The sequence below is a fragment of the Lepeophtheirus salmonis genome, chromosome 13 (assembly GCF_016086655.4).
Source record: "Lepeophtheirus salmonis chromosome 13, UVic_Lsal_1.4, whole genome shotgun sequence".
In the NCBI taxonomy this organism is placed as follows: Eukaryota; Metazoa; Arthropoda; class Copepoda; order Siphonostomatoida; family Caligidae; genus Lepeophtheirus; species Lepeophtheirus salmonis.
In genome coordinates this window covers 29,671,933-29,697,594 of record NC_052143.2, presented here as the reverse complement: position 1 = coordinate 29,697,594, position 25,662 = coordinate 29,671,933, and positions in this window count along the sequence as shown.

Genomic DNA, 25,662 nt, shown 5'->3' with positions numbered 1-25,662 from the left:
TTAATGTAAAAAAATAGTAGGAACTAAAATCCCAATTCATATTATTTCAAGTTCCTTCTTGGGCTATGTTCTACATTGAGGAAAGATGTCTTTCTGAGGACCAGCTGTTAGAACTAACTTATTTTCTGTTATCCCAGGCATTGGAGACGAAATTTTTGTATGACTTTCGAGGGAAGGGTTTAGAGTAAACAAAGATACCATAAGGCAGTTATTTTTCCTTCATTACCTTTTCCCTCGTTTATCTTCTATATTAGTCATAGCACACACTTTCTTTCTTCACATTTCGAAACCCTCAGGAGTCCCAGGGAATTATTAACAAGTGCACTTTGACCACTACAGGAAAAAAAAAAATCAAGAATAGAAAAATCCATCCAAAATAATTGATTTCTTCTAATTGTATCAATGATGATATTAAATGTGAAGAAATGATATAAATAAAGAATTCAAGAATATAAATATTTCTTGACAAGGTTTCCACTTTTATAAAAAGGCTTTTAAATTAAGAAGATTGATTGCAAGTGAGAAAACTGAAAAAAAGAATATTTTTAAAGACATGTAATCCTTGAAGTTTTCATACATTCAAATAGTTTCGTCATGCTTAAATCTGAACTTATGTATACTTACTTCACATACACACAAGCTTCAAGGACTCCAAATAAGTTTGATTATTATCATAATAATGTATCTATGATTTTCTGTCTACCTTTAAATTACTATATCTTTAACAATACATAGATATTTAATTAGATTGTTTACAATGATAAATTTTCAACTGTTATATTATGTAACCAAAACCAAAACGATTATATTAAAGACTAATATAATTCTTATATTCAGTTTTCAAGTGGCGTTGTTTATTTTTTAAATCAGATACCTATTGTATGAGAAAATCCCATTTAAAAAAATCGTGTTTGTTGTTAAATAAAGGTCTATACATCAAAATATGGGACTAAAAAATGAGCATTTTTATTGAAACCAAAAATTTCCCCATTTCAAAATGGTCTGGACCGAAATATCGAACTAGAAAGAATCATTTAAGACCGAACCGGTCTCAGCGGGAGACTCAACACAACTAATTGTATTTAGTAATATTATGTTTTACTCGGCATCAAAATAGTAAAAGCCGATGGCAGGTAACACATGCTACTACACTTATTAGCCTTCATAAACAACTTTTTCCTGTTACAGATCAAACTAATTAATGGTGTGAACAGACTTAATTGATATTCAATTAATACTTTAGAGAAAAATAATCAAGTTAAAATTGATATTATATGATATGTGTATATAAAAAATCCTTGCGCTGTAGATAAAGGATTTGTCAGAGTTTTACACTTACGATACATTTTCGGGGAAAACACTTCTTATTTAACTCTTTTATATTACTTTCTGTAAAGTGTTGTTCTGATCAATCTGGACCATCTTTAACTACATCCTTATTAATAAAAGAATCGTGTAAAGGTTTGAAATTTGATTTATAAGTTCTAATAATACAAAAACAAAAATATTCAATCTTTCCGCCATCTTCCCCAATAATTCGCTCGATACGAGGCCTAAAAGATTTGCAGGCCTTTACTCATATCCGTGGGAAAGACTTTGTCACAGTACTTAATGATGGAAGCCTTCAAGGAATTGATGCTGTTGCATGGACTAGTAAATAGCTTCCTCTATAACTTTCCCTAAAAGAAATTATCTATGGGATTCAGATCGGCGGAAATTTGAGGGTCAGATCTGGGTGTCCCAAAATGACACCTTCTCTTCTTTCAACAAGTTTTGGGCCCAGTCTTATTGAAGCAGGAATTTGACACTAATAGCAACAGCTTCAATCCACGGTATTACTGAATCAGACAGGAGTTCCTAGTACTTGCCGTAACCCAACCTCTCTTTTGGCTCAAAGAACATGTCGGGCAGGACATTGCCGTTGCTCCTTATGACTTCAAGGTCCATAATACTGTCCGGAAACTTGGTTTTAAAGACGTGGGGTAAATTATCTCAATTTTTGTCCATCCATCTGTCGTTCTGAATGTTGTAGGATCTGTCGACAGTTTATTACTTTTCATTCGAATAAAAAATTATTCGGTTGCCATGGGACTTCCAGTCGTTCAGCAATTTTCGTCCGTGGACAGACCGGGTGGGCTTCATTTAAGCTTTAAGGATATGTCTATTGAAAAAACGGTATTACTTAATCCTCATTTTAGTATTTATGGCCCTGGAGACTGTTGCACGGCTTCATGCGTTTTTTGGCAAGAAGATTAATTGGAGACCCCAGAAAATGCCTCCATCGACCGTTTCAGGCCTAAGAGGAGTCTGGGAATGCAATTTTTAGCACTCCGGCACTTGTTTTTTTTTTCTTAAATGCCCCATCTCTTTCCAGTGGCTGTAGACGTTGTAAACAGCGCTTTTTGGATCCCCGAGCATCTTATTGGTATATGCTTGGCTGTGTTCACAATAAGCCAATTCTCTCCGGGTGTCTTCCGTCGTAAATACTTGTTTTGAATTAAAAGTTGCAAAACTAAGTTGAATTTAACGCTCAACCTCTCATTTTAAAATAAAAATAACCGAGTTAAACCTTAATTACCTTATTGTTCAGGGTGTAGTTAAAGATGCTTCAGATTTACTTGAATGACCTTGTAGCGGGCAAAACTTTTATATCTGGAACAAGTTTAGACATCAATATCTTGACAATTTGGAAATGTATAATTATAGAAGTACGCTTATCAGATTTATCTGACAAAAAAATACAAAGTACGCTATGCTGTCATTATCGTGTGCCATCGTACCAGGTGTAGACCCAAAGGGATTCATTTAGTTTACGAAGCTGCCCAAATCAATTCTTTATAATGTTGCAAAGGCTTTAAAGAGTGTGATTGGTCGGAAACACCTCCAAGAAAGACTCACAATTGTTCTGAGAGCAAAAAGCGCACTCCTCCAGGAAAAGGGAATGTGGCCTCCTAGCTCAATGGATCTGAACCACTGGGACTAGTAGGTGTGGAACATCTTAAGGATAGATTCTAATCAAAGTGTAGATAACACTGTTGACTCCTTGAGAGCTTCCATTCACGAAGCAAAGGTCATAAATGGGCATTTGGACAAGGGAATTCACATTAGACTCCATCATGTAAGAGTAAAAGATATGGGAATTACAGAATTAATTTTGAGAAATAAATTTTAATATATATTATCTATAAATTTTCAGTATTGAAACTCCCTTATGTCTTGTATTAACATAAGACCATTTTGTTCATTATATAGAATGTTGGGATTTTCTGCTTGTAGATGATATAATGGAATGACATTATAGTAAAAGAAATCCTAGAATTTTTTTTTTTAAAAGGAACTATATAGTTCATAAAAGAAAGCTTATCTCTTCTTCACAAAATGTGGAATGAATTTTAAACAATTCTATTTTCTCTTCTTAGTATTGTTGTTGATTTTTATTTATTTTTATGGTGGAATAAAAGGAATGTTTTGTAGTTTTTTGACTACGATTAGGTTAATATTTATCTGTAAGATAATTTCACAAAGCCTTTCTAATAATACACATTACATTTATATTTAGACAATTGTGTTCAAAATGGAGGAGTACAGTCATTTCCTATATCAGTTATGCTTGAACATGAGGAAACAAGGAAGCAATGGTAGAGTGACAAGGGATCCAAACCCCCACCAACTTTATATGCTCCAAATTGAAAGTGAAACTTAAAGTTTGTTTCTAAAAAAAAACCAAGATTCGAAATTTCCCAAACAAAGAGAAAGTTTCCTTTAAAAAATATACTTTTTCAAAACCAGGCCAGCCTCTATCCTAAAAAGAAGAAGAATAATAAATCTAGGGGCTTCGCAGTGATGAAAAGATGGGGAATCACTGATATTTGGTTAATTAATAAGTAATTGGCGTGTTATATAGGTAATTGAATTTTTATTAAGACACTAAAATAACTGTATATTGATATTAGATAGACGCCATAGGAGATATTAGGTCGTTGTCGTGGTCTCGTAACTTTTTAAGTTGGTCAAAGAGCTCCTTTTCTGTCACATTCTTTATCACTGCTGCACACTAGGCTGAAGCTCTACAGGCCCGTCAAAATTATCATACTTAAATACATGTTTGATCTTTCTGCACAGGAAACGGTCATTCAAGCTTAAGTCTTGACTGTAAAGGTGTGTTATCCTTTAAACGCCTTAACAGCGTATATTACTCTGCCAGTCTTGTTCTTCTTTTCAATTTGTCGGTTATCCAGATACTCATGAGCTGTTTGTAACTTAGATCATCTATCAGGATCCGATCAAACCATATTTGCAATAGACAAATACCCACTATAACTTGTCGAGTGCTCAGTTGTGGTTTTGAATCAATCGTGTCTCCCAGGGACGTCCTGGATGGCCATTCTTCTTATGAGTGAAAGTGCCATCCTGACGGCTTATCCTAGTTTGAAAAAGTGTATCAAGTAGGAGAGAGTTCTGGCTTGGTGTTGGAGAGTTTGGTGTAGATTTCCGTGTCTAGTGATGTGTTGGGCATTATATAGGACTGTGCTCCAGTCCCGTCACACTTGACTGTCCTAAAAAAAGGTCAGGTCAATCCTTTGGTACGTCATTGAGGTTGTTTTTCATTTTTTTAGTTATTGCGCTATTTAATATAATAAAATAAATTACAATACTAAGTAAAAATATATTATGTTTATATTTCTTGCAATGTTGATTACAATAATCTTAATACATATCTCATATATCTTTTTGGGTTAGTAAGCCATCTATATTTTATGAAAAATTCTAAAGACCGACAGTTAACCCTTTCTTTTCCAAATTAATTTGTGATAGAAAAAAAAAATTAACAACGAAATCTTTTTGGAATGGCATCATAAAACACATATTTACACATTTCAAAGTTAAATTTTGAGTTTAAAGCACAAAAGCACATTTCCTTTACCGTAAATTTCAATCTGAGCAAACTTGAAAATTCTAGTATCATCTATTTGATGTTTACATTCAATTATAATTGATAAATATATCAATATTAATATCAAAATACCTTTTAAGTTATCTGCGGCTGTAAGCAGAGCAGTGTTGACAAACTCCCTCAAGAACACTTCATGTGCAACTGATCAGCTATGAAAGAAGCATAGCTCACACCTAACAACAAATCTGATGTAAAATGTTACTATTGCAGTGTCATCTACCTATGGGAATGCTAACTAGACCCATCGGAATATTAAATACGCCATAAATCAAATTTGAAGTTGATGATGCCATATGGCATCATTGCGAAAGAATGGGTTAAGAAATGATCCCAAGAGCCGGTGGTCTTAAGTACCGTTCCCAAAGACTGGTTGTAAGTAAGACTTGAATAGTCGGGATAAATAAGGACCAACACAACACTATCCAGGACTGATTTTCCCATCTTCTAGTTGAGATAGTTGCGAAAACGAAAAATATCCATTGTGCAGACGTGAAACTTTTATCTAATATGTAGTCGTACTTATGGCCCACATGTATCCCGGCAATGAATACCCAGATGAAAGAAAATATTATCCGACACTTTAATTGTAAAAAAACAATTATGAAATAATTTTTCAGCAAGAGTTCATAGGAAAAAAGCTATGCCACTTTCAAAATATTTATAACTCAACCTAATAATATCACAGGCACTGATTTTAAATGTATACTCCTTAGATTTTTTTTTAAACCCCTAAATATGTAACCATTTTTCAAATATTTTCTATATCGATGGAAAATTTATTTGTAGATACATGATTTTCAATATGAAAAGTTTTCTTGAAGGAGAATACATAACTAATAGGTTGATTTATATTTATCCGCTTCAAAGGTTGAAGTGAGATTGAAAAATACATACTAACTTTTTTTTATACATATCTTGAGTATAAGTTGTAATGCGTAAAAGCAAATTTTACATGCACAATATTTACATCTCATAACACTCTAATTAATTATAACATCAATCATTTAATAAAAAACAATAAGATGTAATAAAAAACAATCAACTATAGGACTTAAATAATTAATACCTTGGGTAGTAATTCAGATTTTTCTCCCACAACTGGTAGAAGCATGACTTAATTACGAAAAATGTGATTATTATGGAATCAAGAAGAAAAAAAATTAAAACCAATCTGTTTTCCACCATATCTTTAATTTAATATGTCCTCTTCTATAAGCAATGCAATAACAGTCTTGACACGCCAACGAACAGACTGGTAGCTCTTGAAAATGAAAGCTGTGTCCATGGTGTACCACACTGCCAAGAAGGAAGCTAGGAGAGAATCTATATTTGCTTTAGATGTACGGCTGACATTTTTCTACAAGACACCTGTAACTATAAAGATATGTCCACGGGATTGAGTTAAGTGCCGGAGGAGAGCCACATGAAGGCACGCTAGAAGTGAGTCATACTATTGCTACATAAGTTTTGGTTCTTCTTGGCTGTAAGGGCTATAATGAACTTTTTGTGGCTCTAAGCAGTAAGAATGAAAATACCAATACTCTGTAGCCTTTGACACCAACTCGAAGGAGTTCTCACGCGTGTTCTCTTTTTTGTTGTTGCTCCAATATTTTTAAACATGGGGCATGGGATAACAACAAAACTAGCTTATTTTTGTTTTAGTTGTCGTTTCGTAGGGAAAAAATGCTACCTCAAGTTTTGGCTCCCCCACTCTGAAAAGAACACAGTACAGTAATAAAATAACTTTAGAAAGATACGACAACGAATAACTTTTTGAAAACGTTATAAGAAAAACTATAAATACTGACTGTTTTTGCAATTCGAACCAGCTTTGGCAAAAGGAGGGAATTGTTTAACCAATAACCAAGATTTACACAATAACATCTAAAACTGCAAAGTTTAACTTAATTTTTTTAAATGATCAAATATGACTTACTTGAGTAAAAAATAATCAAAATAAAACTAGGCTGAGAATCAATTGTCAGTAGAATTATTGAATATATTTTTATAATTGATAATAACTGCATCTTGTTTTTTGTCAGTCCTTTTTAAATGTAGGTAGGTAACCACATCTATCATACGAGTACAGGGTGTCCAAGATAAATTGGAACTACTTTAAACTTCATCCAGATCCATAATATGGATATTCGGGGTTAAATCATACTAATATAAAAGGTTGTGTGAACAATACACTATAACTTCCACTACAATTGTTTTGACAACAAACAATAGTCATCATGGAAGAAGCAACGAGAGACGCCATCTTCGAATTGGCTCGCGCAGGACACAAGCCCTCTGCTATTTACAAGCTTCTTAACTACCCCAAGACCACGGTGTACCGGGTCTTCAATGCCTGGTAAGTTGAGGGGAAGGTCTGCTGCAAGGCTCACAACATGCGAAGTGACCGAATCCACACTCCTCGCTTCCTTGAAGGCCTCTGGAAGTCCATCAAGGATTCGCCGGGGACTTCCTTGTCCTGGTTGGCCAAGAACTGTGGAGTGAGCAAGCAGCTGGTCTCCAAGGCTGTGAATGAGGACCTCGATACCGAATGGCCAAACAACACATCCTCACGGCATCCATGAAGGTCACCAAGCTCACCAACGGTAAGCGTGTCCTCAATGACCTGAAGAGCCATGGAGGAAGAATCATCTTCTTCTCCAACGAGAAGAACTGGACTGTCGACAGAAGCTACAACGTCCAGAATGATAGATGACATGCCAAGGAGAGAGAAGAAGTCCCTGCAGTCTTCACCACAAAGTTCCTGGGCTCCATAACGAGGGAGTGGAATGCTGTCGATTCTGCGGAGTTATCAGGGCATGCAAATCCTTTAGGGACAGGATAGAGAAGATGGTGGCTGCTGAGGGAGGACATGTTGAATAAATTTAATATTAATATCATGTCTAACTTTTTCATATTAACAAATACACTCCAAAGTCCATTTTTATCAAGCAGATTGAATTTTAAGATAGTTCCAATTTATCGTGGACACCCTGTACACATAATGTATTCATAAGAACTTTGCATGATATCTTTCAAAATAAAGAGGTTCTGAGATTATTATAATTTATTTATTTTTACTTTGGGGAAAAGTAAATTGCTCGTTCAATTGTCATTTTAAAACACAAAACCTGATGTATCATTCGCACTTATATTACAGCATCTTATTTATTATTTTTTTCGGCAATGTGTTCGTTCGGCATAATTTTTATTCGGTAATGTGTTCCTTCAGCAAAGTGCCTATAGCTTTTTAAAAAAACTTTATCAGTGGAACATGAATTATCATGTACTTTAGCAGCAGTTTTCTTATTTAATAATACCTTATACTTTACTCGATAATTTTATACTTTTGAAGTTGAGGTTTCTCCTTGGACAACAACATATTGATTACGAGACTCGTTTTTGCTGGAGAAAAAGTCTTCTCACCGACTCGATTGTGAGATTGACAACTTTTCTTTTATTCATGACAACATCAAAATAATCCTTTATTTTTTTGTCAAATGTTCACAATCATGAAAATACTGAATGATATGCATCAGTAAGATGTTTATGTATTTGCCGCGTGCTGTCATCAAACTTCATTGCTCATTGATTTTTTTTTTAAAGGTTTATGTGATTTTATTTTGATTGTTTTTGTGTAAGTGTATTTCTAAGGATTCATTTCATCTTTGTTGGATCTTGAAGGTTGAATCATATTATCTTATTATTGAATAAGGTGGTAATTAGGATCCCTAGGGTATATAGCATCACATCATACGTCTTAAAAAAGGTGAGAGAAGAAGTTCTGTTAATTTATCTGTATTCAAAAGAATCCCACTAAGAATGTTAGTGTGACAGCCTCACAGACCATCTGAGGTGGAGAATCTGGTATATTTTATTCAAGAGCTGTGAGGAAAGGAAATAATTTGAAGGAGTATGAAAGAAATTCTATAGACTAGGAAAGATGATATAAATGGGAGATATTTGTTGTTCTGCTTGAAGATGATGCAACAGATAAATCATTTCGTTTAGAAGGATTAAAACACATTTATGTTTATGATACGGCGGTGCTCTTTGAATTCAAGGAGCACAAAGTTGCTGGAGCGAATAAGAAATTTGGGTTAAATGAAGCAGGTTCCATACATTTTTTTTTTTTTGTTATAGGAGGAAGGCTTGAAATCCTTAAGAAAGTGCAGTCCTTCAGAGTTAAAAACATGGAGATGACTTTTGTAAATGTGATTTCAATAAATCAAGCAAACCAGCATCTCAACTCTGTAGAAAGAAATGAAAAAATCGGGTTTATTTAAGACAAATTTCTTCTTTGCATATCCAGAAAATGTCCGTATACGTGCCTTGTTTGATTCAAAGCAGTTGATATCATCTTAAAAGATCGTAAAAAAGAAAAAAGGTCAAGTCAGAAAAAAATTCTTGGAAAAAATTTCTAGATAGGTGTCTAACTAGTTACATAGATTTAATAAACTTCAAAACAAATCCTACAAATTTGTAAACTTAACATCCTCTAATATTTGATACAACAAAAAATTAATTGTTAAAATGTGCACAAGGTGGATATAGAGCTCCACCAAATATTGCGTGTATTCTAAAATCATTGAAAGATATATAGCATCAACAACGGAGAAATCCTAGAAAACACATAATAAAGAGAAAAGACAGAAAAATTTAATTGTTAAAAATCACTTAAGATCAAAATTGAATAAAAACTTTCAAAAGTCTGATTTTATTAATTTACTTACTGATTATTCAAAGATGTAATAACTATATATGTGTATGGATATTTGTATCGTGTTCATGAAAAAATTTAATTATATAAATAGCTGAATAAATAAAAAATTATGGGTTTTTCGAATAAAAATCCATAATTATTTATTTATATTTGTACGCCGTCAATAGTTACTTCATGATTTTTTTGCTTATTAAACCGACTACATAATAAAGTAAAAAAAAAATGATTAACGAGTTCAAAAAAGTTATAAAATAAGTTTTTCTTTTCTTATACCTTAATTTTAATAAGATTTTGTTTCTTTTTTTTAATTTGACCTCATTTTGAAGTACTTCTGGAATGCTGGAAATTTGACTGGATGGAGGGTAACAATTTTTGATGGCACAGAAAAAAAATATTTAGGAGGTAATTACCAAACACCTAAACACATCTCATGATCCATGATAATTTTGAATTTGGTGAAGCGAACTTTCTATTACGAATCCATAGACAATTTGCTTAAATGTTGTTATTTTTGTCCCCATCCTTCATTTTTTAGTCGTATAATTTTTCTTCATTTGTTTTCTACCAGATCATTTTACTCATTTCATTGAAGGTTTTATAAAACGTGATAAACTACAACAGAGTATTTTTATTATCTTTTAAATCATCGTGCTAATTAATTGTTGTATTGAGTTTTGTTTTGGTATTTAGTTCTTCTGAACCAAAATCAAAATTTTTATTTTATTTCAATCATTGCAATTTTAAGGGTTTTTCAGAAAGCGCCCTATCATAGCCATAGATGAATTCCAACGAGTGTTAAGTCTATAAGAAGTTTGAGCTCCTTACCATTACTCAAAACTATTTGCTTTGTGAAATTTTCTTCATTTCTTTACAGTGTTCATGCGTAAAACTTTGCCATTTTTTTCAAACTTTATTGAAATGGCCTTAACATCTGTTCAAATTTCAGGATTTTCGTTTCTTTCAATTATGTTTTCGGTTGCAACATTCAGCTATTTATTGCCATACTTTTATTTTGCACGTGATATTTTTCCAATATATGACTATAGTAATGTAAATCTCGCGTTAGGTCAGTGCAATCATTTTAACCTAAATGGTGTTAGAAAGTGAACTTTTTTTGAGACAGTTTTGTGATTGTTTGACTCAGGTTTTATTTGGGAATGTCAAAGATGAACTCCAGTGAAGAGGAAATACGTCTTATTTACAGAACAAAGAGAAAACGCAAACTAAGCGTCTGAAAATGTGAATAGTTTTTCTTATCCTGATAGTGTAATAGCTAATCATGTGCAATTTTGGTTTTCTCGATTCTGTTCAGGTTTTATGATGTCAAATTTACAGCACAAGGTAGGCCAATTGTGGAAAATGTGAATAAAATAATGGATATTGTGGAAAAAAATAGTGGATTTATTTTTACTACACCTTATATGATTTCTATGATATAAAGGGTTATACTACAGAACTTCTATTATATGGCTCTAGATCTGCCACTGATAATGGTTTTGTTTTTTTTTAAAGCATTTTTACACATTTATAGTAATTTGTAAAACTTTTCAATACACTTTTTCTCAGCCAACTTTATAAATAATTTATTGAGAGAAAAGAGGGAGGAGGGATACACCTAGGAAGAGAAGAAAGGCCTAATGTATTGATGAACCGGGTGGTCCATTGAAATCAAAACACTTACAAATTCATAAATATATGAAGGTTGAGAGATTGAAATCAATTCATATTTCGATATACTAATGCATAATCAATTAGTTACAAAAGAAAACAAATCTGAGCTCTTTAACTTACGTACAAGTCAAGATAATGACACTTGAACATGATTGACGAATTTCCATTCACACACTCCAAGCAGTTGGGAGTCTCCACGACCACCGTCTACGCCGCAAGCAAGTCCAAAACGTTGTAGAGGAAGCAGAGCTCTGTCAATGAGACCAAACTGCACTCGCATGACTTAAAGAAAACTCCAATGTTATATACCCAAGTCTATGAGAGCTTATACAAGAGATCTCGGGATTTCACACCAGACTATCCAGAGAACTATCAAAGAAGTCGGTAGAAAAAGCCTTGTGAGTGTGGAGAAGCCACTTTTGACACCAGCAATGAAAGAAAAATCCTCCACTGCAAGACTCTGGAATGAGTTTCGAATGAGTCTTTCAAACTCTTTTCTGACACTTTTGCCCCCCCCCCCTACAGGCCTGATGACAATCCCTGTGACTACAGCTTTTGGGTGCATTTCGAGAGGAAAGTCGGTAGTGACCATCATCCATACACCGAAACACTCAACCCCACTAACAGTCAGTGCTGCGCTGGTAAGCCATTACATAGAACCACATCAGCAATGGGTACCAGACCTTCCTCTGCCGCCTGGAAGCCATCATTGCCACTAAGAGCGGCTATATTAGTGATTAAAAGAGATAAGAAACACATTTATTTATAGTATTAATTTTGTTAAAATTAAATTATTAATTATTAAAGTATATACTGTTGAAGTTTAAAATTCAAAGTGTCCAAATTTTAATGGACCACTTGGTATCTATTGAGTAAGGGCTTCTGTATTTAAAATCAGGAAATCACGTTATACATAGTTGAGTGACATATAAGGCTAGTAGAAAGTAACACATTTTTTTTCCTTTAATGTTTGCATCCTCAGCAATCAAAACAGTTCTTGTACGACGGTTAGACTCGACACTTTCCATTATTTTCTCCATGTAGATTTATAAGCGTGGTGCAACTATGGCATCAAAATTACCGGAACAGAATTGACAAAATCAAAATTGCTTTAATTGACTGTTACAGTATTAGAACCCAAAACCCTATTAACTTAGCATTTTTTCCTTGTTCGAAGAAAAACTGTAAAATAAGATGAATTTTCTCTTTGCTGGAGTATATCTTCGACATGCTCTCAAAATTACCTGAGTTTAACAACCACAAACTGTCGCAAAAACATATTATCTTTCTAATAAACTGATTGTAATGACACATTACTAAATTTTGTATAATGGAAAGTAATTAGATGAGAAATAAGAGGATAGGAATAAATAGTTTTGAGTAGTATAAAGGATCTCAAACTTTTTTTTAAATCATAACATGCTTTTGATATGTAAACAGGAGCACATTCACACTAGAATTGAACTTTTTAAACAAGACACGCAAATTAGCCAAAATTTGAGAAATACTATTATTAAACCGTCGAGTCTACGCTATTGAACCTCATTCAATTCTATCAAACAATCACAAAGACGTCGAAAAGGTTTTTTATTACGAAATCTAAGAATATCTAGTGAAGCTGATCGTAGTGATACAAAGCGGGATACACATTAATAAAGCTGTCTATTGGAAAAATAATGGATTTATTTTTACTTTATTACGGGTTTAGATCAATGTCATACGAACATTTTTACTGCTGGTAATTTTACCCTGAAGATTTCCGCCTTTAGTAAATTTTTCCTTAGGACAGATTTGTTCCCTTTTTATGTTTTTAAAAAGGGAACTTTAACTTTCCCCTTTTTTTTCTTTATTGTTGGAACATTCCTTTCTTTCTATCGATGGAGTTCCTTACATTTCTTCAAGTTTGAACTAAGATTTTGACTATGATTAATAAAGGTACCCCTAATGAAGGAGTGTTTTTGAAATAGACCTATTATCCCAGATCCATGTTTTTTTACTCCTTCCTCATTATAACCCCAATTCTTTCTTTATTTTCTAATGATTTTCATTTTTTCTTCTTCTTCCGATCGATAGCTGAGATATAATGGTAAAAATTAAAGAATATATCATGCTGCAAAATTTTCATAATCACACATTCCTCTCTCTTTCAGTGTCTCATATCGTTCTTCTGGTCAAAGTGCCGACGAGTGTTCCCACAATTAAAGCAAATCCCTTCAAAGGCAGCATGGAGTAGTTTGCTTGTACCAGTGCATGGTACAGACCTCGCTTACTAATCAAAAAGAACCTCCAACCAATAGCTAACTTACTTAGGTATTTCACATTATCCAATAAATTTTGAATACAAGGCCTATAATTAATTAAATTATGTTGACAAAATATGAGATTGTCCGAGTATAAACCGGGTGGTTCATCAAAATATGAAAACATACTAATCTAATAAATAATGAACGTTCAGCGATTGAAATTAAATCATATTTCAATATATTAAAGCATGAACAGTGAAATACAATACAAAACAAATCTGAGCTCTTTAGTTTACATACAAGTAGAAAATATGATACTTGAATATGATTGGCGAATTTCCATTCGCCTACTCCGAGAAGTTGTACGTCTCCAGAACCACCGTCTAAGCTGTCAGCAAGTCCGAAACGTTGGAAAGATATATCTCCTATCTTGCACCAATTTTACGCTTGTTTTACGAAAAGGTTCTTGTTGTTATTTTTTTCTCTGACTTTGCTTCAGAGGGACACATCGTCTTGCTTCGGAAACAAAAAAAGGATACTAGCTATCTTAAAAATTTAAAACCTCTTGTTATGCAAAATTGCTTGCACAAAATTTTTTCATTCGTAGTCTCTAATCATATACACAAAGTTTTAAACGAAAATTTTTATGGATCACAAAATGGTTTTGTATAAAACAAGATCATGTATAGTATCCTTTTACACTACAGACTCTTTTTGAGTCTAGCAGTGGATTTTGCCAAGGTCTTTGATACTTTTTCTCATGATTATATCATAAAAACAATGTACTGAAAAGGAGTTGGTGATTTTATAACTTGTATGCATGTAGTTGCATGAGCTTGCCAATGATTAAATGCAAAAACGAATTCGAATATTTTTCGAACAACAGGGGCGTCTGACAGGGAAATCCCCTGTCCCCAATACTTTTTATTATATTTTATTATGGGCTAATACAATAAATATATCATAGAGTTGGAATAAAAGGCTTTCAGTTGCCAAACTCAAATTTAAAATGTCTTTGTTATGCAGACGACTTAACAATGATATTTTGCAGGAGTCCGTATAAGACAATAAAATCAATCAAAAGCACATTTGGGGTCTAATTTTCATTCTCTAAATTATCTGGTCTGTTGATGAATGAAAAGAGAATTGAAATTATCAGCCCTTATAATGGGTTACTTGAAAAGGCTTGGCCTCATTTTAAATTGAAATCAAAGTAACAACTCTATGAGTCTTGCATAGGCGAAGGAAGTTTCGTAATGAATGGGAAAGAGATTAGTAAGAGAATTGGGAAAATAACTTCCTACTTCTCTTCCTTCAATTTAAAAGTATGGGATAGGATCAGGCTATAGAATATTTATATTATTCTTAATATAACGCAGAAAGTTCTGTTAAATGTTTACTAAAGTACCAATGATATAACTAACTACATAATTTTTATATAGTTATAGACATAGGTAAACGCAAGTTTAAAAAGTATGTGACATAACTTTCATTGTTTTGTCCCAGAAACCACTCAAATTGTCCTCACACCACCTTTGCGTCTCTTTGGATGTGTGGGAGGGGGCACCATGGTGTTGGAAGGTCTATAACTCTTTTTGGAAGTGCTGTTGGACTCAGGGAACAAGAACTTCCTCCAGAATAGTTCTGAAGTACTCCCTGGTGTTGATCTTCACCTCGGACGGCAAAAACACCGTCTCAGTCACGGCCACCCAAACCATCACAGACTGTGGCTTCTTCACTCTGTTTACCTAAATGTTACCCAGCTCGCCGTTTTTAGGTAGAATTCGATCTTTTTGGGGGATAAATGCCTTTCCCACACTGAAAATCTTTTCATCACTGAATTCAATTTTGAGAGCTGTGCCAGTCCTTAGCTTCTGAAGAATTAAATTGATTATCTTAAGTCTTTTAGCCTTGATATTGCTTGACAGGTTCTCTTACCTCTTCAATTTGTATACATCCCAAGGTAATCTCAGATAAGGTCCCTTATTGTTGCTACACCAATGTTGAGACCCTTGCCCATCTTGATGAGGTTACTCTTGGTATTTTTTGCAATCCTTGCCATGACGACTCCGGGCGTCCTTTTTGACCTCGGTCTGTCTGATCTGGTTCTGGCCTTGATTGATTGAGTCCCTTCATACCACTAAATAGTTCGCTTGATGAGCAAGTGGTTGACCTCTATGGTCTTCTGGTTCCTCAATATGGCTGGTCGGGATTTTCACTTCAGGTACTCCTTGATTATTGCCTCTCTCTTGTCTTCCAATTGTTCTTAACAAAACGGTTATTTTATTCCAAACTTTTTGTTTTGATCTAGTTTCGCCCCAAATAGAGTTTATATATCGCAATCTTACAAATAGTTATATTTAACAGGACTTTCAGTAGACCTTGTATTAGTGGGATAGTTTTACACTAAATGGGGTTAGAATGATAAGATTTTATATATAAAGGTGACAATGCGATCGGCTTTAAGTACGAATAGTGTTTATGGTTTTGATACTGTAACAGCAAATCACGGCTCGGGAAGTTTTGATATCAAAGATGCACCACGCTCTACAAGGTTAATTGTCAAAAAAGTAGATAATATGATGGAAATTGTAGAGTCTGACATTGTTTTGATTGTCATAAACTATATTAACCTCCACATATCCACTCTTTCTCTATTCATTTCAAGAGATGAATTAGTAATGAGAAACACTTGAGTGTAATCAACAAAGTATACTAAATGACATTGAAATGAAACATAGATTAGAATCTCTCCTTTTTTTGAGGACTATATAATTTCTTTATTTTTTAATCAAATCCTAATTTATCAAAAATTAATAAGACTTATTACCTCAGTCAATGAAGGTAGAAGGAGATGATTTAATTGCCTCAGTTTATCCGTTTGTTTGTAAGTATGTTATGGAAAAAGTTACAGGCCGGTTTTGGTGAACTTTGTAGGAAGATTTTATATGTATAAGACCATTTCTTCGCCATAACTTTTGAACAAATTGAGATACATGATCTAAATGAATGTTCATTTTTAAGAAAATTATAGGGGGTTGAGTGATTAACTGTTTTGTTTTCTAAACTCTCGATAACCTTCCTGTACAAGTTCCATGTTGATACTCTTCAAAGCTCATTTCTATAAGTACAAAACACATGATGATTAGTTTAAAATTTGGCCCTATTAAACATTAACAATGTTTACCAGCCCTAAAGCTTAAAAGGGGTTGCCTTGCGCATAAGCACGAGTTATAAGCAGGAAATAATGGATGTCGTAATAAATTTGTTAAAATAAAGAATAATAGTATAATGATTATACGATTATACAACAGTGTCATATGTCAAATAAACTTAGTTTCTATAAAGTGGGACCGCTTGTCCGTTCAGACAGATTATATACTGTATCATCCTATCCGACAGAACAATTTGATGGCCTGGATGATCGGACAATTGTTATTGTAAAGTTATAAATATGTCATTAAATATACATTTTTCGTCTTAATATCTTGTGACTAATAAATAGAAATCAAACTCAAACCACTTACAAATAGATTTAACGAATAAATACAATACATTTTGAACATTTTTTTAAATTATCTGTTTAATATCTGAAATGATTTATCAAGAACTACTCCTTTGGCAGCAATAAAAGCTTCCAATCAAGCCATAAAAAACATTCATACTTTTCGGATATTCTCTTGCGACATGTTATTCAATTCCTTTGCAATGATGGACTTTAGGTTGTTGGCATTGTAACGATAAGTGCAACAGTGTCTAGCCTCCACATGCTGATGTCAAGTGATTATATGTTTGGTCTTTATGGTGACCTAAGCTCTTTCGACTAAAATCCCCTCGACTTCAGTTTCTTTTTTATCATCATTATTATACAATCGGTCAAATACATAGAATTGTACAGTTGTTCAAAATTACAAAAAATAAATTAATAAAGAATGAAGTTTTCTCCAGTTATATAAAAACACATGAAAGATTAAAAAGTTGTTAATAGATGGGGAGAAGTTCCTTTTATGCAATAAAATAGAATTTGTAATATAGTATAAATTCCATTGAGTCCATATACATATCTCACTACAGTAAGAGGAGTCCTTTTTTATCTGTATGCAACCGCTATTGTGAGAGTCTTTGCTATTAACACCTTAAATTTAAAGTTCACTACTGTGAACATGTAGTAAAGGAATTAGAGTGAATTATTTTGTGCTGATTGCTTCTTCTTCTTCTTCCATATTAAGTTTATTTCAACCCTTTGAAATTAGGGTAAGTTATTTGTAGTACTAATCGACAGTTTTAAGGCATGGATTAAAGTTGAATGGTTCATAAGGACCTAAGGCAATGAGTGTATCAACGATTAAACTTTCCCAAGAAACTGCCATTCTATACCAATAATTATTCAAGGTCGTTATTACTTTAAAAACTTTATTCGGTCCAGAAAATATTATGTCTAAGAATTTATATCCAGTTGTTCTTTCGAACGTGTATTTCATTTTTGCTCAAACGTCTTCACTGTCCATGATTACTTTTAGCCTACTAAGGTTGAGATTTTTCGAACATACTCATGTATTGATTGAACTCAGACCCAAGTTATTAAGTGAGGTAATAAGGCGGTCGTTGTCGATAAATTGTCGTTTATCTCACCAGACGAAGTATTTCTTGAGACAGTCTATTTGCCTGAAGACCTTGGTATCTTCATTAAGTAGGCTTGAACTGTGTGTCTGGTATGTTCAAAAACACCATTTATATCCAAACAAAGTTATCTACTCAATAGGCAGATTCAAAGAGTACAATTAGTTGATATAGAAGAAGGAACTAAACACAATAAACTCCGCAGTTCAAGAGAGGCATGAAATTGTTGACTTGGTCCAAGGATAAACAGATGGTTTGGCTACCCTCCTCCACGTACTGTCCTCCCCTCCACTAGGATATTGGAAATGTAATCGAGAAGAGAGCCTGTGCTATCCCTCACCCAAATTTGAATGACCTCATGTCCTCTGTCGAGTAGCAGTGGGTGGCTAGGTCCACTGCCTTCATAAAAACTTCCGAATTACATTTTTTTTTAAATTCTTATGGGATATTACTTTTTCTAGAAAACTGAATATGAGCCTTCTCATTTCTATCACGGAAAATAAAAGAAATAACCTTATTTTTAATAGAAGGGCGGTTTTTTTTAGAAAATGATTTTTCTTTTATTTTTTAGGACATTTTTTTCAAATTTTCAAATTTTTTTTTTAAATGATTCTTTTTGGAGCCCTTTTAATAAATTTTGTGAATACATAGTTAAAACACGTTTTTCCCTTTTTGTAAAAAAGAAGAGTTTACTTTTGTTTTTGATGAGACATTTTTTTGTATTTGTATTTTTTTTAACTAATTGCATACCAATATAAAATATCATATTTACTTACTCTAATCATTCATAGGTGTATCATCACCCCCCTAATGCCAACGGGCTTTGCTGAGATTGCCAAGGAGGTAGAAAAAACTATCGTAAGCGTAAAAGCTTCCATTTTTGTTCAACTCTATAAATGTTTTCTTGTTATTGTATAAAAACAATTTTCAATACTTAGCTCATTATTTTTTATATATATCTTTTTAATGGAATATGTTTGAAAGCTTTAATACAATATAACACCTTTTAACATTTTCTACTATGCTTCATATAATTTTAAATCAATTATGAGATAATCAAACAGAGTTGAAATAAAATCCTTTTTTCAAAACAATATTAATTGTTATGACAATGTAGTTTATGCCCTTCATTCAAAACTATCCACACATATGTTACTGTCCATGAGATAATATCAATTATGTTAATTATACATGAATAAATCCTAATGAATGTACCTAGCGATTAAAAATCAATATTAGAAATTGTAATACATACTCAAATCCCCTATACTGTGAAAAACTCGACCGTTTGAAGCTGCCAATGTAACAGAAGTGGCCATCATTGGTGAATAAGAGACAAGTAGGCATTATCTAGATAACGTCAGGCTGCATACATCTTTGATGACTCGCCAGAAGTTTCAAAAGCTCGGATGGGAAGTTCTCTGGAGTAGTGGAGATTAATGATGCATCACGCACTGAGAGGCTTGTCTTCGAAACGTTTGATAAAATCATGGAAAATATCGAGATAGATCGTTATATTAGCAGTTTGATTATCGCCCAGGAGCTAAAAATCGATCATTTAACCGTTTTGAACCCTTTGTAGAAGGCGGGATACAAAAAAATAACAGAAGCTCAAATTGGTATATCTTTCATGACGCCCCAGAAGCTCCAAAAGCTCGATAGGGAAGTTCTGATGCATCTTCCCTAATGTCCAGACCTGGCACCAAGTGACTATCACCTGTTCTTTTTTTTTGTTCATTGCACTTTGGGGCATAAATCTGGCCTCAATAGAGACCTGTGAAAATTTGTTGTCCTAATTTTTTGCCAATAGGTACAAATGCTTTTATGAAAAGGGCATTATGAAGTTGGATTCTCGTTGACAACAACGTATTGAACGTAACGGGCATACTTGGCTTAAATTGGATAAATGTAACACTCCTTATGGAGTATTAAAATAAATGAAATAAAAAGAAATTACTTTTTTCCCAACCTATTATATAGAGGTAACAAATATAGAGATAAAATAAATAGAGTAATGATATTAAGAAATAGTTGGACACCGTCAAAAAACAACAAATAATTGACCAAACATTCGAATTGTACAAGTTAGTTATGTTAAAAATATAGAAAGCTCTTCAAATACTTTTATTTTTTAAATGTTTATTGTAATATGATGATTTATTACGATAATTATATGAATTTAGAGATGTCAAGGTTTATAAAGTATTTTTAAACAGATCACTTTATGAATTATATTCATATTTATTCCAATTTTTCAATTTAAATATAACTTTATTTAGTCTTTCAAAATATAAGTGATGGATTTGGGATCACAACTGTGACTATTATTCAAGATAAGAATCAATAACTATTTATTCATAAATTGAATCAGATTCGTGAGTAGCGAGTGGTACATTAAATTCTGAAATCTTTTAATTTTAAACTTCAACAAGATATAATGTATTAATTAACAATAGAATTTCAACAAAATTAATCCTTTAAAAATATGTGTATCTAAGCTCTCTTAATAATTAATGTAGCAGCTCATAGCATCAATGATGGCTTTCTGGCGGGGGTGGAAGATTTGCCATCCACTGTGAAAGTAGTCCTCTGTCATTCCATTCCAGTGGTTTTGAGGTCCTTGGTGTTTAGATGAAGAACACATTAGGCTTTCTTCTTGATATGCCCCCAAAAGGTATAGTAGAGAAAGTTGGCATCAGGGCTGTAGCACGGCATAGATGGTTGACCTGAAGACACCCAACTCCTCGGAGTGCGCGAATGGAAATTCGTCGATCTCGTTAAAGTATCATTTTCTCGGCTCATACGTAAGCTAGATAACTCAGATTGGTTTTGTTTTGTAACTAATTGCTTATACTAAACTATATGGAATGATGAATTAATTTTAACCACTCAACCTTTATTAATTATTGAATTAGTAAGTTTTCATATTCCAATGTACCCCCTGTATGCTCCGAACTTTGGTCCGTGAAATCCTCTCAATTTCATCATCATTTCACAAATGATTCAATTTGATTCCTGGATAACTTATAAAAGGATATTTGAATAGTGTGAATATATGGTTTAATTCAGGAGATGTATCATTGACATTAGATTGAAAGGTCTAGTTATTTGTGTTATAACCGATATTTTTTAAATTGCCCTTACAAATACTAACTATATAATTGTTGGAGCTTATAGTCGGTAATCATATCTTTTCGATTGTTTTTCTCAACTATCTTTTAAACACATTTTATTGAATACAACTTGATTCCCAAGAAAAACATTGATATTCAATCCATTAGGGACTAGGAAAGTAGGACAATTGGAATTAAATATATAATCCACTTTTATTTGAGTTAACTTATTGCCAACAATTTGTAAATTAGAATATATTTCTACTACATATTAGTGAAACTAGACGTTTGAGACATACATCTTTTTTTCATGAACTGTTTAAGAATTAATTACTTTTCTTTTTTGGTTCCCTTTTGATGTTCAAATACAGTGTGAGTAAGGAAAAATGCATCCTACATTAAAACATAAATAAATTCCAAAAAAATAAAGGTGAGGCAATGAAACATACATTCTTTGAAACAACAGTCTTAAGACCTTCCTTTTTACATCATACAATATTTTGTAAACAAAGTCAAAGTTGTGATGTCGAAGAAACGTTGAGTGCTTGATTTGTTCAACGCAGGAGTTCCTATTTGTGAGGTTATAAAATGGTTGTGGAAGTGAACAAGGTTACTGTTTTGAGGATCAAGAAGGTGTTTGAAGCTGATGACAGCAATGAACGGACGCCTGGGTGTTTAACCATAACATAAAGTGATCCGATAAGTTCCTTGGGAAAAAGTACTGAGGAAAATCATTAAACCTCGATGCACAAGCTTGGAAAAAAGAAAAATGTTAGTGAAGGGGCGATAAGAAATGCCATAAAAGAAATGGGCCTCAAGATTTATACCCACTGAAAACATCAGGTTATAATAGCAACATTGAAGGCAACCAGAATTGACCAAGCGAAAAAAACTCCAAAATTTTAAGAAGTGCGACAACTCAACAGATCTGAACCCATTTGACTATGGGATTGGAGGCACCAGTGAGGCCAAGGCCTGTGCTGTCCCCCACAGAAATACAGTTGAGCTGAAGGCCTCTATTGAGCAGGTGTAGATAGCCATGACTGATGAGTATGTAATCAGAGTGTGAAAGACCTTCTGTTCTCGAGAAGAAGCTACATTGAGGCTAAAGGTGAACACTTATAATTTTAAGAAACAAACATATGTTTTTGTAAATATTTGAATATTTCAAGCCTTAATCACGTTTGAGCTCTTAATGATTTTGTTAATGTTGTCTGGCTATGATTCATTTTTACATACGAACACTGTACACAAAATTAATTCTGCATATTTATTCATTTTAATGGTTTTTTTCTCAATTGTTTGTAAAAATTTGATTGTTTATGCCCACAACATGCCCGACATCAGCAAAAGCGACGTAAAGTGAATACACTTTGTTGATGACATCCTTACAAAAGTAAATTATTGGCCTGAGATAATAGTACCATGTAAATAAATATCGATATATAACTACAAAATGTATGTAACATTCATTTATAGAAACAAAAATTCTATATTATAGGGGAAAGAAATGAACAATTATAGTTTGTCATTGTAATACACAAGAAATACTAATCATTGTTATAGTTGTAGATTAGACTGTCCGGATTACAGGTTAATTTTTTTCTCAAACTGCAAAAACACCACCTAGCAAAGTTTGAAGCCAATTTGATCATTTTTGGCTCAAAATTGGGCATTTTTAGGCCATTTGTAACCTGCCAAAAATGATACTATTAGGACAAAGCCGTACTTTTTATATGTTTGGGGTATTTGGTTAAATTGCACCTTGTTTTAATAATTTAAGGGGTGTACGATATGTTTATTGATTTGCATTTTCCATGTTTTATCAAATACTAGTTGTAGTACCCAGTTTTACCGAGTGTTATTAGGCGTCGACCAAAACACAAAACTTGTTTTAATAAAGTAGGAGATAACTCCCAAAGAAATCATCAGTATTTTTATCCATTTATCATGAGCACACGCACACGTAGTTACATAGTCCTTAGAGGTTCTCTAGGTTGAAAGATTAATGATAATAGCGTCTCCGCTGTCAGCAAGTCCGAAACGTTAGAAAGGAGGAAGGGGTCTGTCAAAATGGATAAACTGGACCCGGAGGAGTTAAAAAGACAACAGTCCAAGACAATCCCATGAAGTCCATATGGGACCATGCAAGAGATCCATGGGTTTCACACCAGACTACCAGAGAGCTATAAAAAGGTGAATGTAAATAACTTTGTAAGGGTGAAGAGGCCACTTTTGACACCAGCAATGAAAAAAAAACCTCTCCTCCATTATAAGACTCTTTTGAGTTATTTTGAACTCTTTCTTAGACAATTATAGCACCCTTACATCCTTAATACTAATCCCCTGACTACACCTTTTCGATATATGTGCAGGCGAATGCTTGCAGTGTCTATCATCCAAACACCAAGGCCCTCAAAGACTCTGTCAGCCAGCATTGGGACGCCATGACAGATGCTACGGTTTCCGCCCAATCCCCATCATTGACGACGGCAACATTAATGATTAAGAGAGCTCAAACACATATAATTAAAGTATTAATTATTAGTATAAAGAACTAATTGAAATTCTATTGTTAATTAACAAAATTGTATCTTGTTAAAGTTTAAAAATAGGAAGTGTTCTAATTTTAATAGACCATTTGGTATAAGAATTCCAATATGATTACAATTTTAGCAATAAGCAGCCTTGTCGAAGTGGAGACGAGAAGGTAATCAACAAGGAAAAAGGCAAGAAATACTCCAATGTCGATCCTCAATTCTACTCTGAGTACAACAAGTGCTTGTAATTATATCTCTACAACAAATCCTCAAGGTTACTCACCGTCTATTATGAGCACACATAAATATTAAATACGGTGTTGTAGATAATTTCGTCTCGAGTCGTCTGAGTCTTAAGATGGGTTTTTCATTGGAGTAGAATCCAACTTATACTACACAAGGAGCAAAAGTAATAACTAATTATTAATAAGTATGTTTTCCAAGAGTTTTCTATCTTTTCATACAAGTTGTTGTCCGTGCATATGCTTTAAGAACAAATAAAAAGTTGGATCATCAGATAATATATCAACTAAAGGCATATTCATATTTACAGTCTAGTTTCCAATGCTAAATCCGACATTTTCTTCTTTTTAATCATTATAGTCTATACGAACTGACTCACTTCATATTTCTCTTAATAAAGTATTCACATTTATTGTTGGATACACCTAACCAAATAAAAACATGACTCTTTTCTTGGTTAATTATATTTACTGATCCTTAGTCGAGGGCCTCTCAAACTGCTGGGGAACCCTTAAGAAGCGTGGAGTATCCCTAGGGGAAGGAGATATTGAAATCATTAAAATTGTTATACATTTCTTAAAAGTACCTAGTATTTCTGAGTCTGAAATCCAGCATCATTCCTAAGAAGCAAATGCTGTCGAAACTAAATTATGCCAACAAATGATATATTTAGATGATTTATTTCTATAACTTTTTTATGAAGGTAAAAAAGTACTTTACAAAATATTATATTTAACATAAATAATGGTGTAACGATGAATAAATCTTAAATTCCAAGCTAAGTTTCTTAAATATTCCATCTTTTCGTCTGTATTATAATTCAGAGTAATGTTGACAATCTTTCTATTTATAATTGAATATTTTTTTTGGGAAATTGGTATTATTTCTCCTCTGTCTAAATCACTTTTTTTTCTTCTTGCTAAGCTCTCTTCCTTCTTAAGAACGTCAATTACTTTCCATATGTTGGGATGAATACTACTAACAGAGCTTTTTAAAAGGTTGTGAAATCCTTCTACACTATTATTCGTTTGAATTGTAATAGCTTGAGTCCTTTCGTATATATTCCAAATTCCAAAAGGAAATGATGTTAGTACTCTCCGTTGGGTTTCTCTATAACCGTATTCTACTCCAATGTAATTCGTTTCTTAGTAAGAAACAAATTATTGCTTTATATTATGGTCGTTCGTGAGTTCTATAAATCCACGAATTACACCAATGACTGGGAGAAATTTCAAGGCTGTGAAGCACTTGACTTTATTATTAAAATTTGAGTCAGTTAGATGCCTAACTTTTAAGCCCACATCTACAATGTACCGATGCAAATTTTTGGCCATATGAAAAAGGCAACCAGTGATGTTAGAAGTCGGGAAAGTTTCAGTGAATGAATTTAATATTGTCTTTTCAATATCTACCACTAATGTTTGTGAATTCAATGTTGGGTGTAGACTCTTTAATATCTTAAATTTCTTCAGATTTCCTCGCCAGTAAAACAAAAAACGTAGAATACTAGACTGAGTAATGACAAAATGCAGGGTGAACAATTGATAAAATATTTCTG